The sequence below is a fragment of the Protobothrops mucrosquamatus genome, unplaced genomic scaffold (genome assembly GCF_001527695.2).
Source record: "Protobothrops mucrosquamatus isolate PMUCROS unplaced genomic scaffold, P.Mucros_1.0 scaffold271, whole genome shotgun sequence".
Taxonomy (NCBI): domain Eukaryota; kingdom Metazoa; phylum Chordata; class Lepidosauria; order Squamata; family Viperidae; genus Protobothrops; species Protobothrops mucrosquamatus.
The window spans coordinates 597,512-611,026 of NW_015386616.1; the positions used below are offsets into that span (position 1 = coordinate 597,512).

At 40.4% G+C, this 13,515-nt stretch overlaps 1 pseudogene; it reads left to right on the forward strand.

Moving 5' to 3' along the window:
• Positions 1-533: 533 nt before the first annotated feature.
• Positions 534-12,102, forward strand: LOC107286313 (annotated as a pseudogene).
• The last annotated feature ends 1,413 nt before the right edge of the window (positions 12,103-13,515 follow it).

The following is a 13,515-nucleotide window of genomic DNA, read 5'->3' on the forward strand; positions in this document are numbered from 1 at the left end:
AACCCTGACATTCCAGGACGCACTGAAAGAAGTGATGGCAGAAGACGCCACAGGTGGAGCCGTCAAGGCTTTACATCCCTCGAAGAATTTCCCCAGCCAGACGGCTGTGCATCATGAAGAGTCAGAGAGAACAGAAGACCCAGACGTAGACATTGAGATCGACCAGGTGCAGAAGATCCCAGAAAGAAGGCAGCAGCCACTTGACAAGGCAGCCTTCTTCCCTAACTGTCAGGGCTGCGGTGGACGACACCAGCACTCAGAATGCCGGTTCCGCGCAGCTGTGTGCCGAGCATGTGGCAAACAGGGCCACATTGCTATCATCTGTAAGGTCGCCAGAGGGAATCTCCACCAGAAGACTTCCCCAGGAGAGTTAATGGGGCCCCGGGGCAGAATAGAGTGGGATTTTGCTCCAGAAGAAGAAGCATCCTCAGAACTAGAGCCCATCGCCCCCTAAAAGAAAAGCTTAGACTAAAAGTCAAGCTACAAGGAGGTCCATGCTCCATGGAACTGGACACTGGGTCAGCTGTGTCAATATGTCTTACAGGACTTTTAACTACATCTGCAGACATAGTGGGAAACGAGTCAGACTCAAGCCGTCAGATTTAATCTTGACAGATTTTCAAAATGCCCGCATAGTGGTTAAAGGTGAAGCCACGCTAAAAGTAAAGTTCAAAGAGTTTGAGGGTCCCCTCAACATCGTGGTGGTGAAAGGCCAGCGAACAAGCCTGATCGGCTTAGACTGGTTTGATGACCTGGGCATCCATGTGAGTGGCATAAACAGAACCCAAAAAGCTGATTTGGCAGCTGTCTGCCAGGAGTTTGCGGACGTATTCAGTCCCAATTTAGGGAAGTACAAAGGAGCACCAATTGCTCTCCACCTTGATCCAACCATAGCTCCAATCAGAGTAAAGCCTCATAGAGTGCCTTTTGCCCTTAAGCCCAAGATTGATGCAGAGTTAGATAAGCTCGTTCAACAGGAAGTATCGCAACCTATTGACAGCTGTGTGTGGGAAACCCCCATAGTTACACTGGTCAAGCCTAATGGAGAGGTGTGCATCTGCGCTGATTATAAGTGCACTATTAATAAGGCACTGCAGCAGCATGCGTATCCGGTATCTATAGTTAGCCACATTCTGGCATCCTTACAAGGAGATTGCTTATTTGCAAAGCTGGACCTGGCACAGGCTTATCAGCAACTGCCTGTGGATGATGCCTCTACTGAGGCTCAAACAATAGTAACCCATAGAGGGGCATTCAAGGTTCGTCGCCTGCAGTTTGGGGTCAGTGTAGCCCCAGGGTTCTTTCAGAGTGTGATGGAACGCACGTTAAAAAACATTCCAGGTGTGTGCCCTTATTTCAACGATGTTTTAATTGTTGGGGAGTCTGCAGAGATACTTGCAGAACATTTAAGGGCTGTTCTTCAGCGTTTCTGCGAAGCGGGGCTGAAGCTCAAAAGAGAAAAATGTCAAATAGGAGTCAATTCCACAGAGTTCCTCGGTTTCCGGATCGAGGCTGCCGGAATACACCCCGCTGATTCAAAGCTTAAGGCTATTTTGCAGGCTCCCTGACTTAAGTCAAAGGGGGAGCTGCAGGCATTTCTGGGGTTACTTAATTTTTACCACGCCTTTCTTCTTCACAAGGCTGCATTAGCAGAGTCTTTATGGAGGCTCTTAGATAAAAGGGCACCATGGCAGTGGACTAGGGCCCACGAAAACAGTTTCAAAGCAGTCAAATCACTCTGTTGTCAGACTCTGTGTTAACACAATTTAATGAAAAACTGCCTATCAGTATTGCATGTGATGCGTCATCATACAGGATAGGAGCAGTTTTGAGCCATATAATGGCAAATGGGCAACAAGCTCCCATAGCTTATTATTCAAGGACACTTTCCCCCGTGGAAAGAAATTATGCTCAAATTGATAAGGAGGCTTTAGCCATAGTTGCAGGAATAAAGAATTTCTATGATTTCCTTTATGGTCACCCATTTACGGTCTTTACAGACCACAAGCCTCTTCTAGGTCTGTTTACTGCAGACAAGCAAACTCCTCAGATCCTGTCTCCAAGGATGCTGAGGTGGTCAATCTTTATGGCAGCCTACAATTACAGGCTAGTCGATAAGCCTGGTAAGGAAATGGGTCATGCTGATGCACTCAGCAGACTGCTCCTGCCTAATCTAGAACCAGACCCCACACCTGCTGCACGCATTCTGTCAATTCAGGATTTGCCTGAATCTCCCCTTCATGCTGGGGATATGGTTTCTGAGATAGCCCCCTACAAAACTCTCAGCTGAGTTTTGAACTGGGTGCTGAGGGGATGGCCAGGAACCAGTCCTGGAACAGAGTTTCAGAGCTTTATTAGAAGACAGGATGAGATGTCTGCACACAAGGGATGTATTCTATGGGGAGTAGGGTTGTAGTCCCACACACGCTAAGAGAAAGAGTCTTAGAATCTCTGCATGAGGGTCATCCTTGAATAGTCAGGATGAAGGCACTTGCGAGAAGCTACCTGTGGTGGCCAGGGTTGGATAAGGATATTGAGGCTCAAGTTAAAGGATGCCAGGTTTGCCAACAGTCCAGACCTGAAATGCCTCAAGCCTCAGTACATCACTGGGAAACTACGCAAACTCCATGGTCTAGGATTCACATAGACTATGCAGGACGCTTCTAAGGACAGGTGTTCCTCATTGTAGTGGACAGTCACTCAAAGTGGCTTGAGGTAGCTCCTGTCCTTTCTATGACTACTGCCAGGACCATCCAGGAACTGTGCAGAATCTTTGCCACACATGGCTTACCCGATGTAATCATATCAGACAATGGGGCACAATTTACTGCTGCAGATTTTTAGTAATTTCTAAGGTCTAATATGATTAGACACGCCACCTCTGCCCCATTTCACCTCAGCCTCTAATGGTAAAGTGGAAAGGATGGTCAGGATGACCAGAGAAGCACTTAAAAGAATAACAAAGGGCGATTGGCATCACAGGTTGGCAGACTTCTTGCTCTGCCAACACACAACTCCCTGCACATCAACATCTGTAGCCCAGCGGAGCTGAGATGGGGACGTCGGCTAACCACGAAGCTAGACGTCTCCATCCAGACAGAGTTGCAACAGAGACAGAGCAGCTCAAGCCCCCGAGGAATTTGCGAGTCGGTGACCGGGTTTGGGCAAGAAACTACAGTCAAGGAGCACTGTGGATGGTAGCTGTGGTTTGTAAGGTGTCAGGATCACTCTCTTACGAAGTGGTCCTGGAAGATGGGCGTGTTTTGCGCTGCCACATCGATCAGCTGCGTCAGCGGCAGGCGAACCAAACCCTCACCGCCAACCAAGAGGAGAGCTGAGGGCTGCCTGACAGCTGCGGCACATCTGAGCCGCCAGAGTCCTGCGCGACTCAAGGAGACATGCTGGATGACTCAGTCGTGATTGAGTTGCTACCAACCAAAGGAACTGTGCCCGCAGATCAAAGTATGCTGGAGGACTTATTTCCCAGTCCTTCAGGAACTGCTCTGCTCACAGACTGGTGTACAGGTCTATCTGAACAGACCACCCAAAAGGAGACCGGTCTACCCAGCCAGAAAAGACGAACAGAGACTGGTCTACCCGGCCAGAAAAGACAACAGAGACCGGTCTACCCAACCAGACAAGGCAAACAGAGACTGGTCTACCTGACCTGAGCTGTCAAAAAGACTCTGGTCTACCCAGTCAACCAAGGGTAGACCAGGAACCTCCGGCAGAATCACGGCGATCGGAACGATCGCGGAAGCCGCCTACTTATCTAAATGACTATATAAAATTTTTGGATATGTATTGATCTGGGGGGAAGGGGTGTTATGTATTAAGCATTTCATAAGGTCCATTATAAAAATGGTTAGCTGTTTGTTCTATTTGATATTGTAGACTGTCTGTCTGTATAACTTTAAGCCTTTTTTAGGCGGGAATGAGTACTTTAAATTGATTGGCCGCTTCCTAGTGGCAGTCCGTATAAATATAAGTCAAACAGCTGCTAGAGCTTGTTTCTGTGAGAACTGAATAAAGAGCTGTTAATTCAACTCCGTGTCTTCAATGCCTTGCTGTTCCCACTACACAACACAAACAGAGACCTGAGTCACATGGAACTTCAAGCAGTCACATGGAGTGTTCCTTTCCATTTCTGAAGTGCCCCACTGCAGGCACACAGACCTTCCAATCTCTCTCAGGTCTATGTTTGGATAAAAAGTGTTTGAGCAGCAGCAGTTTCAGTTTCTCTGCTTCATCCCAAAGGAAGAAACTGGAGGCACAGAGCAGGATTACTCTCAAGAAGACGCAGATGCACTGCGTATGCCAGCCTTATTGAGAGCAATCCTGCTCTGTGCCTCCATTTCCTTTCACTCAGAGCAGAGAAACTCAAGCTGTTCTGCTCAGTGAGTGAGGACGATGAGGAGGAAGAGAAGACTGGTGAGGATTTGTGCCAGCCAGCAAGGACTAGGTCAGGCAGGGTGGCTGACTGGCTGAGAAGGGGGATATGGCTGCTCAGATGGTTGCTGCTGCTGCCAGCTTAGATGCAGGTGTAAGGGACCTGGTCCCTTGATGCCTCCCCACTCAGTTGAAGGCTTTGTTCCTGCCCTCAAACCAAGGCTGGTGCACATGAGCGAGCAGCGCACCCAGGCCACAGACGGCATTGGTTCCTGCGCCCGGGCAACTCTGATTCCACGCTTTGCCCATAGGCATGCAAACAAAGCAAACACTTCCCCCACACACACGAATGGAAGGTTCCAGGGGCCATAATCTCTTTTGTAGAGAATTTGTTTGAACTCGCGTGATATTATGGCACCCAGGAGCTTCCATTGTCAGCGCAAAAAGCATTTCCAATTTGACTCTCCTCTCCCTCAAAGAGAAAGAAACCACAGCAGAGAGGAGACAGATTTTGCAAGGTAAGTGAGTCCAGCGTGGCAGGAAGGGAGGGGGAAGCAGTTATGGTGAGCGGGGAGAGGAATAGGGTGAATATTGCAGAGCCTCTGTGGTCACTCGTAAGGACGAATGACTGCTGTGATGCTGCAATAGTCATAATTTTGGGATTTGCTCATAAACACTAGGGGGCGCTGATCACGTAACTTCGAATGAGTGTTAAGTGAATGCTTGTATCTCGGGGATTAACTGTACTCTACTCTCCACCCCTACCCCTTGCTACTTGAAGCAGCCAGGAGTGGAATGGGATGTTTAGGTACAGACCCTTGGTCGTGCCTCCTTCATCCCCAGCCACTCACCTCAGCCCATTTACAGCCAGATTTCCTCCTTTGCTGGCCCTCCCCTGGCCATTCTCCATGACGTTGGTTCTTCGTCCCTCACCCTTCATCCCAGCCCTTTCACCCAGACACCCTTTGTTCTAGGCCTTTGGCTGCATGGGACAAATAGCCTCCAGCCAATTGGGTGGCAGGCAGAAGCCATGGTGCTGTGGGGTCAGCATGCGATGGGCAATCATGGGGGCTATGGGGGGACAGTGTGCAATGCAAGATTTTTTAAAAAAGTACTGAGGCTGCTCTGCAAGTTTTGGGGCCTTGCAGATCTGTCATGAGGATCGGAGGTAGGGGGAGTGGCAGTGTGAGTAGCAGCCGCTAATGAACTTTTTGCTGACAAGAGGACTGAAATGACAACATTTAAGAATTTATTCATAGATAAGAGCTGGGATAATGGAAGAGATCATTTGTTGTAAGAGAAGATGATAAGTTGCTGAAATTGTTTATATTTGTAATGAAGGAAGAAGTCATTTCTTTACATATATATTTTCTTTACTATATTCTTATTTTTCTTTTCTGTGCCTTTATTTTGTTCTATTTTTCTTTTATTCTTTTTTAGTTTGTATTACTTTTTATTTTTGTAAATATATTTTTTAATAAAATTATTATTTAAAAAAAGAGACTGTGTGGGTCTGGACAGGGAGACGTAGATAAGGCTGATGCTTAACTAAACCAAGTGCTGTGTTTATTTGGCCCCCTCTCCCTGGATGGAATGGGAAAACTTGCCATAGCTAACTTGCTGTGGGACAACTTGCCACAGGACAATTTAACAATTCAATTATTTAAAATAAATTAAAAAATATTTTAATTTTTGTCATTCGCATTTCATTCTGACCCTCCTTTTACATACTTTCTTTTTTTAAAAAAAATATTTTATTAATTTTCTAATTTTACAATCATAAGTACTTAATAAACAACATGTTGTCTGGGTCCATTAGTAATTCAGTGGTACATATTAACTTTCTCAGTCTAGTTTCAATATTACACCATCCAGTGCTTCCTTGATCCTCTCTTCTTCCGGTGATATGCATTTTTCCACACTGGGCAAATACAATTCTTGTTACTGTTAATACATATACAATTAAATATAGACATCTTCATCACATTTTTCTGGTATTGTACATAATATTGATAGTGTCAGTTTATAATATCTTTTCTAGCCAAAACATATCTCAATTGTATTTGCACTTAAAATTCATTTGTTCAATCAATATCCTGTTTTTCCCACTTCCCATTTTAATTTCCCTTCAATGTTCAAGGTATCTCTATCGCTTATAATTTTCTCATAATAAATTATATTTTGGTAACCAAAGGCTTTCCTTATTCAAACCCTTTTAGAATTTTCATATTTCCCATCTCATAACAAAATATAATATTCTAGTTACAAATCCTATCCTTCTAATTATAATAATACTTTTATTTCTAACAGTTATCTATTTTCTTAACCATATTCAAACATCTGTTTAATAGTATAATAATAAGTCAAAACCTCTATTTTCTTCAGTCTTACTCTAGCTTTCTTCCTTTGCCAAATAACTTTCCAAGTCAGTACATTTGAATCATCAATTAATTCTTCCTCTGTTTTTGTATATATTGTTTGGAATGAGGAAGAGAATTTGATTGACGTATTTTTGGAAGAACGCTCAGCCCATTTATATTCATTAAACAGCCTCCATCTTTCTCCTTCAGTTTTTCTTTTCATTTCTTGTTTGTCAATATTCAGCATTTCTCCTAACAGCTTTATCATCCGTTTGATCAGCTCTTTTCCTTATCCTCAAATGTATTCTGAGATCTTGACAAGTAAGATATCTTTTCCATTTCCAGTGTTACCACTGCATCTTCTAATTTTTCATTTGTCTGTATCTGTCTGTTAATTCCTTTCTTTAGGTACTCCATTTTTGGATCCATTTCTTCTAATTTTCCTTCTGTTTTCTAGGTTACTAGTTCCTTCTTTGTAGTCATTGTCTGGATTTGTAAGTTTAGATTAGAAAATTGTTCTTTTATCTCATTTGTGTTATTTTTAGTCTCATCATGAAATAAAACAATTGTCTGTTGGATTGATTTCAACATAGAAAGAATTTCTTTCTGAGATTCATTAACATTTTCTTGTTGGTATATCAAACTGGGAGCTTTGGAGACAGGTGTTAAAGATTATTTTTTATCATTTAAGGCTAAGTATGGAACACTCATTTTGTTTTTGTATGTAGTCTTTATAGTCCAATAGGGTCCCCAACACAGATAAGCAGCCCAAGAGTTGTTTTCCCCTTTTCCCAGCTGCAGTCAGCAAAAGTGAAAGTTTCCAGAAACAACAAAGAAGCAGCTCAAGAGGTCTTTTTCTCCCTTTTCCCAGCTGCAGTCTTCAAAAATGAAAGTTTCCAAGGACAACCAAAGTCTTATCTGAGTCTGGGCTTCAAGCCAAGTTCCTTTCATAATAAATTGTAGTGCCATAGTTCTCCACTAGATGTCATTAACCCCGTCTTCCAGCTTTTTAAATCCAAACTTATATTACAAACTTTTCAAGTCTCTTTTCTAAAAAAAAGTCTCAAAAATACTTTTAGTCCCCAAATTTCAAAGCTATATATCTGAATTGGTTCCAAATTAATCTTGTGATTTTCTCTGTTTTCCCCCAAGCAATTAATTTGCTGCTTTTCTTTTCTTTTTTTTCATATTTTATTAATTTTCTAATTTTACAATTAAACATTTAAAAAGCAGCGTGGTGACTGGGTAATCAATTATTCAATAACATACATAAATCTTTAGCACAAATCTCAAGTTACAACATCAGATATTTCTTCTCTTTTTCCCTTAATATCTACAATCTCATATTGAATTAATATAATTCTTATTGTTATCTAAGTAAAACCATCTTTGTTATATTTATCAATAATTTTGAACTTATACATATCTTAATTGTGTTTACATTCAATCTTATATACATCAATGTCCTGTTGTAGCTTTTCCCCCAGGTTTTAATTTCCCCTCAATATTCAACTTAACATTTGGTATGTTATAATTTCTAAGCTTTAGGTGACTAGAATTTCCCTTATCTCAACTTCTACATTTTCCCCTTTTATAACAAAATCTAATATTCTAAGTATACCTCTTATCTATTTGCATATAATCTTATTCTATTTTCTAAAAATTATCTTTTTCCCCACCATATTAAACCAAAAATCTATTAATCTTATTATACATCTTACCTATTCAGTTATAATATTACTTTATTTTCTAAAAAAAATTATCTATATTCGACCATCTTCATCCCTCTAATCAGTAGTATAAAATCCCCCCTAATAAATCAAAACCCTAGTTTCTTTCAGCCTTTCTCTGGCTTTTTTCCTTTGCCAACTAACCATCCATGTCAGTACTTTTAATTCATCAAACAGTTCTCCCTCTATTATTGTGTGTATTATTTGAGTTAAGAAAAACAATTTAATTACAATTTTTTTGGAAGAACTAGCCCCATTATATTTCTTTGATCGCCTCCCCATTATTCCAGTTTCCCACAGTTGCCTTGATAAGTTTATCTTCTGTTCAGTCTGTTCTTCTTCCTTTTCCTCAAGTTTCTTCTGATTTATGAAAAAAATATTTTCCATTTTCAATGTTGTCACTCTCTTTTCTAATTTCCCTGTTGGCTGGATCTGTTGGTCAGTTGGGTCCTCTGTCTTAATATTTAGTTGTTTCATTTCTCCTGTTGCTTTCTGCATTGTTGGGTCTTTGGTTGTAGTCAAAATCTGGGTTTGTATATCTTGTTCCTTTATGTTGCCTCTTATTTTGTTACATGCTGAAAGAATGGTTTCGTGTATTGATTTCAACATAGAAAGGATTTTTTCCTGATCTTTATCCATATTCTCTTGATAATGTATTAAGTTAAGGATTTTAAAATCAAACGTTAAAAATAAATTTTTGTAGCTAGATGTGTGACATCTATTTCACGTATTGCAGATAGTCTTATAGTGGAAATTGTTTGGCAAGTAAGAATTTATAGTCCAAAGTATTCCATCATCTCGTGTAGTAACAAAGACTTCTCATGTAAAGAAATAGGAAAACAATTTCCCACATATAATTCTGAAAGTCAATAAAGGTTTATCTTCATAGTTCAAACAGGCCAGATAAACCATCTTGCAGTACCTTCTTTACAGCTGTGTTTCTCACAGGTGGTATCTGTCAAGGTCGAGAGAGTTTTTTCTAAGTTCTGGGCTTCAAGCCAAGTCTCTTTTAGTCAATAGCAAATTGTAATACCATATTTTGCCACAATATGTCATTGATGCCATTTAAAACTTTTTAAGTCCCGAATTTTAATAATAGTTCTTCAAGGTTTATTTCTTTTCTTTTTAAATAAAAGACAATATCTCCAGTAAAAATAGGAAAACTTTTAGTTCCCAAATTTCAAAGGTATATGCATCCAATTAAATTAGAATTGTTCTTATAATTGCTCTTTTCCCCTAAGTAGTCAGTTGCCACTGTTCTTAGAGGGTGGGGTAAGAATTCCCTTCCCTCTCTCCTCACAGGGGGAGAAATACTTTGGGCAGCTTTTGCAGGAAAAATATTTAAAGTCTTAAAGAGAAGATCAGATCTCACCCAGTTTCTTTTTTTTTTAAAGAAAATTTTATTGATTTTTTTAGTTTTGCATTTAAATATTTGAAAAGCAACATGGCGGCTGAGTTGGTCAATAATTCAATAACATACAAATAACTTTAGTACAGATCTCAAACTATTACATTAAATACTTCCTCTCTTTTCCCTTGATATTTACTGTCTCATATTTAAATTAATACAATTCTTATTATATTGATTAAATAAAAATAACTTTCTTACATTTATCAATAATTTTTAATTTATACATATCCTAGTTGTTTTAACATTCAATCTTTTTAGACAATCAATGTCCTGATTACTTTTTCCCAATTTTTAGTTTCCCATTAACATTTAAATTGAACGTTTAATATTTATAATTTCCAAGTTTTAAATAACCCCAATTCCCTTTATTACAATTCATCACAAGATCTAATGTTCAGGATACACATCTTATCTATTTGAATTCACACCATCTTACATCAACTAATTAATAATACAATATAATATTCTCATTTTCTGGTAATTTCCAAATATCTTAAATTTAGTAACCAAAATTTCTCTTATTTCAACATTTAATACTTCCTCTCTTTTTCTCTTAATATCTACTATCTCATATTTAAGCTAGTAATTTTTATTATCGCTAAGTAAGAACATATTTATTACATCCATCGATACATTTTTAGCTTATATATATCTTAATTACCTTTATATTTAACCTTTATGAGCAAATCAATGTTCAAATTTAACTGTTAATATTTATACTTCCAAGTTTTAAATGACCAAAGTTTTCTTTATCTCAACTCATAACAATATCTAGTATTCAAAATACACATCTTATCTATTTGAGTATATTCTATTTTAATTCTTACTGATAAGTCAAAACCCCAATTTTCTTCAGTCTTATTCTAGCTTTCTTTCTTTGCCAAATCATCTTCCATGTCCATGCTTTTGAGTCATCAAATAAATCTCCCTGTGTTGTTATGTATATTGTTTGACGTAGAAAAAAACCATCCGATCGCCATTTTTTTTTTTAGAGGACTAACAAATCATCTCTCTATTTTTCTATCTCGATGTAGTTGTCCTGAACTGTTTATCTTCTCTTCAGTCTGTTCTTCTTGATCCTCAGGTTTCTTCTGATTTATGTAGAAAGTCTTTTCCCTTTTCCATATTGTCAGTCCCTTTTCTGGGTTTTCCATTGACTGTATTTGTTGATCAGTTGAATCTTCTGTCATAATATTTAATTGTTCCACTTTTTCTGTTATATTCTGTGTAATTGATTTTTAGTTGTAATCAAAGTTTGAGTTCGTATATCTGGGCTGACATCTTGTTCTTTTCTGTAACCTCTTATTTCATCAGTAGCTGTAAGAATAGTTTGATGAATTGCTTTCAACATAAAGAGAATCTATTCCTGATCTTCATCCATATTCTCTTAGAAGTGTATTAGGCTAAAAGCTTTACAATCAGAGAATGCAAAAAAAAAAATTGTCACTAAGTATGGAACACAGCTGAGCTTCTCACAGCTGATGTCTCAAGGTTACATAAGTCTTATCTATTGTCTGGGCTACTGGCCAAGTCTCTTTTAAGCAATAACAAGTTGTAATATCAGGTTTAGCCACAAGATGTCGCCCCTACCATTTAAAGTTTTCTTTTAAGTCCAAAGTTTTTATAATCTTTTCAGTTTTGCTTCTTTTTTATAAGTAAAAACCCAGATCTTCAGTAAGAATAGAAAATCTTTTAGTCTGCAAATTTTTAAAAATAAAATTCAAATTAGGATCAAGTTGTTTTGCAACATTTTAAACTCCCCTGGATAGTCAGTTGCTGCTGTTTCTTGAGGGAGGGATAAAATCTCCCTTCTGTCTCCACAGGGAGGAAAGTACTTTAAGCAGCTTAAGTACTTTAAGCAGCTAAGATAGTTAGGATTTAAGAGAGGTAGATCTCATCCAGTCTCATCCATGCTGCTTTATAATTGCCTGGTGGTAAGTGTGACTTTGGCTGTCTGCAGCCTAGTGACGAGCCATATTGCTATGGCCGGTCTTTTGTCTCCTGGTTTGGAGGGCTGCCCTAGATCGAGCGGAAGGGCTACTGCCCTCCCGTGATCAAGGGGGGATCCCCTCCTTGCTGGTCACCCCTATAGTGTGACTTTTGACCTTTCCAGGGTCCCCCAGCGAAGCAAAACTGGATGAGGAAGACGGAGCTCGCCTTCCAGACGTCCATGGTGGCCGCGTTGGCCGCATCGGCAAATCGGAAGTCCTAGATCTCACCCAGTTTCATCCGCATTGCTTTAAAGGTGCTTGGTTGTAGTTTTGACTTCGGCTGTCAGCAGCTTAATGATGAGCCATATTGCTATGGCCGGTCTTTTCCCTGCCGGTTTGGAGAGCTGCCCCGGATCAAGCAGCAGGGCTGCCACCCTTCCGTGATTGAGTGGGTGTCCTCTCCTTGCTTGTCGCCCCTACAGGGTGACTTTCAACCCTTTCCAGGGTCCCCCAGCGGGATGAAACCGGACGCTGAAGACAGAGCTTGTCTCCATGCATCCGCCAGTGCCACGATGGCAAACCGAAAGGCAGTTTGCCGCTTTTCTTTTCCTGAGGGAATTGGGTGGAAAATCTCCTTCCCTCTTTCATCAGGGAGGATTCTTTGGTTTGGGCGGTTTTTTCAAGGAAAAATAATTAAAAAAGCATATAGTCTCACCCAGTTCTATCCACGCTGCTCAAAAGTTGCTCCTTAGTGCTTATTTTCTTTGATTGTCAGCAGCTTCTGACTGGCCACAGAAGTGTAGCCAGTCTTTCCCTTGCTGGTTTGGAAGGCTTCCTCGGATCAAACAGAGGAGTCGCCACCCCTCCATGATCAATGAAGGTCCCCTCCTTCTTTGTTGCCTCTCTGGGGCAACTTTCGAACCTTTTTAGGGCCCCCAGCAGGGCAAAATCGAATGTGGAAGATGGAGCCCCATCTTCCTGCACCCATCACAACATGACGCTTAACAAGAGGCCCTTTTGCATCCTTTCTTTAATGATTTTATTGCACCATTTCTTTGATATTAGTGTGACTCTTTTCCTGCAGAGAGTTGTTCCACAGTGAGTTGACAGTGGCAAATTGTCCTATGATGAGTTGGCGGTGGCAAGTTGGCCATGGCAAGGATCTCTGGATATTCCACTCTTGACTCTCAATGAAGTTGCACTTCCCCTTTTGAGATTTGTGTGCAATCCGGGACTCTTAGTCCCTGCTTGAACAGCTGGTGACAGATGTGGCCAAGAGGCCCTTACCTAAGTACAGCTAATATGCCAGTTGCACCTTTTTTGGATCAGAAGGCCCTTTGGTTACTCAGGGTGGGGTCACCTCACAATTGGATTACCATAATGTGCTGTACACATGGTTGCTCTTGAAAACCATCTGGTTCAGAATGTAGTGCTGTGGATAGTAATCAGGGCATTGCATTATGCACTTATGCATACATTGCTTTGCATGCTATTATGAGCACATGAAACTTGTGCTCATGAGACTAGATTGAAGTTGCCGTACATCAAAAATAGAGGAGGTACATATGCAGAAAAGACAAAAACCAGGAATCTTATCCAAAAATCTCTTCTGGGGCTAGGTATGAAGGAATCAAGTCATTAGGGATCCAAGGAGAAATCTCATCAGAGGATTTCAAAAGGCAGCTGGGTACCGA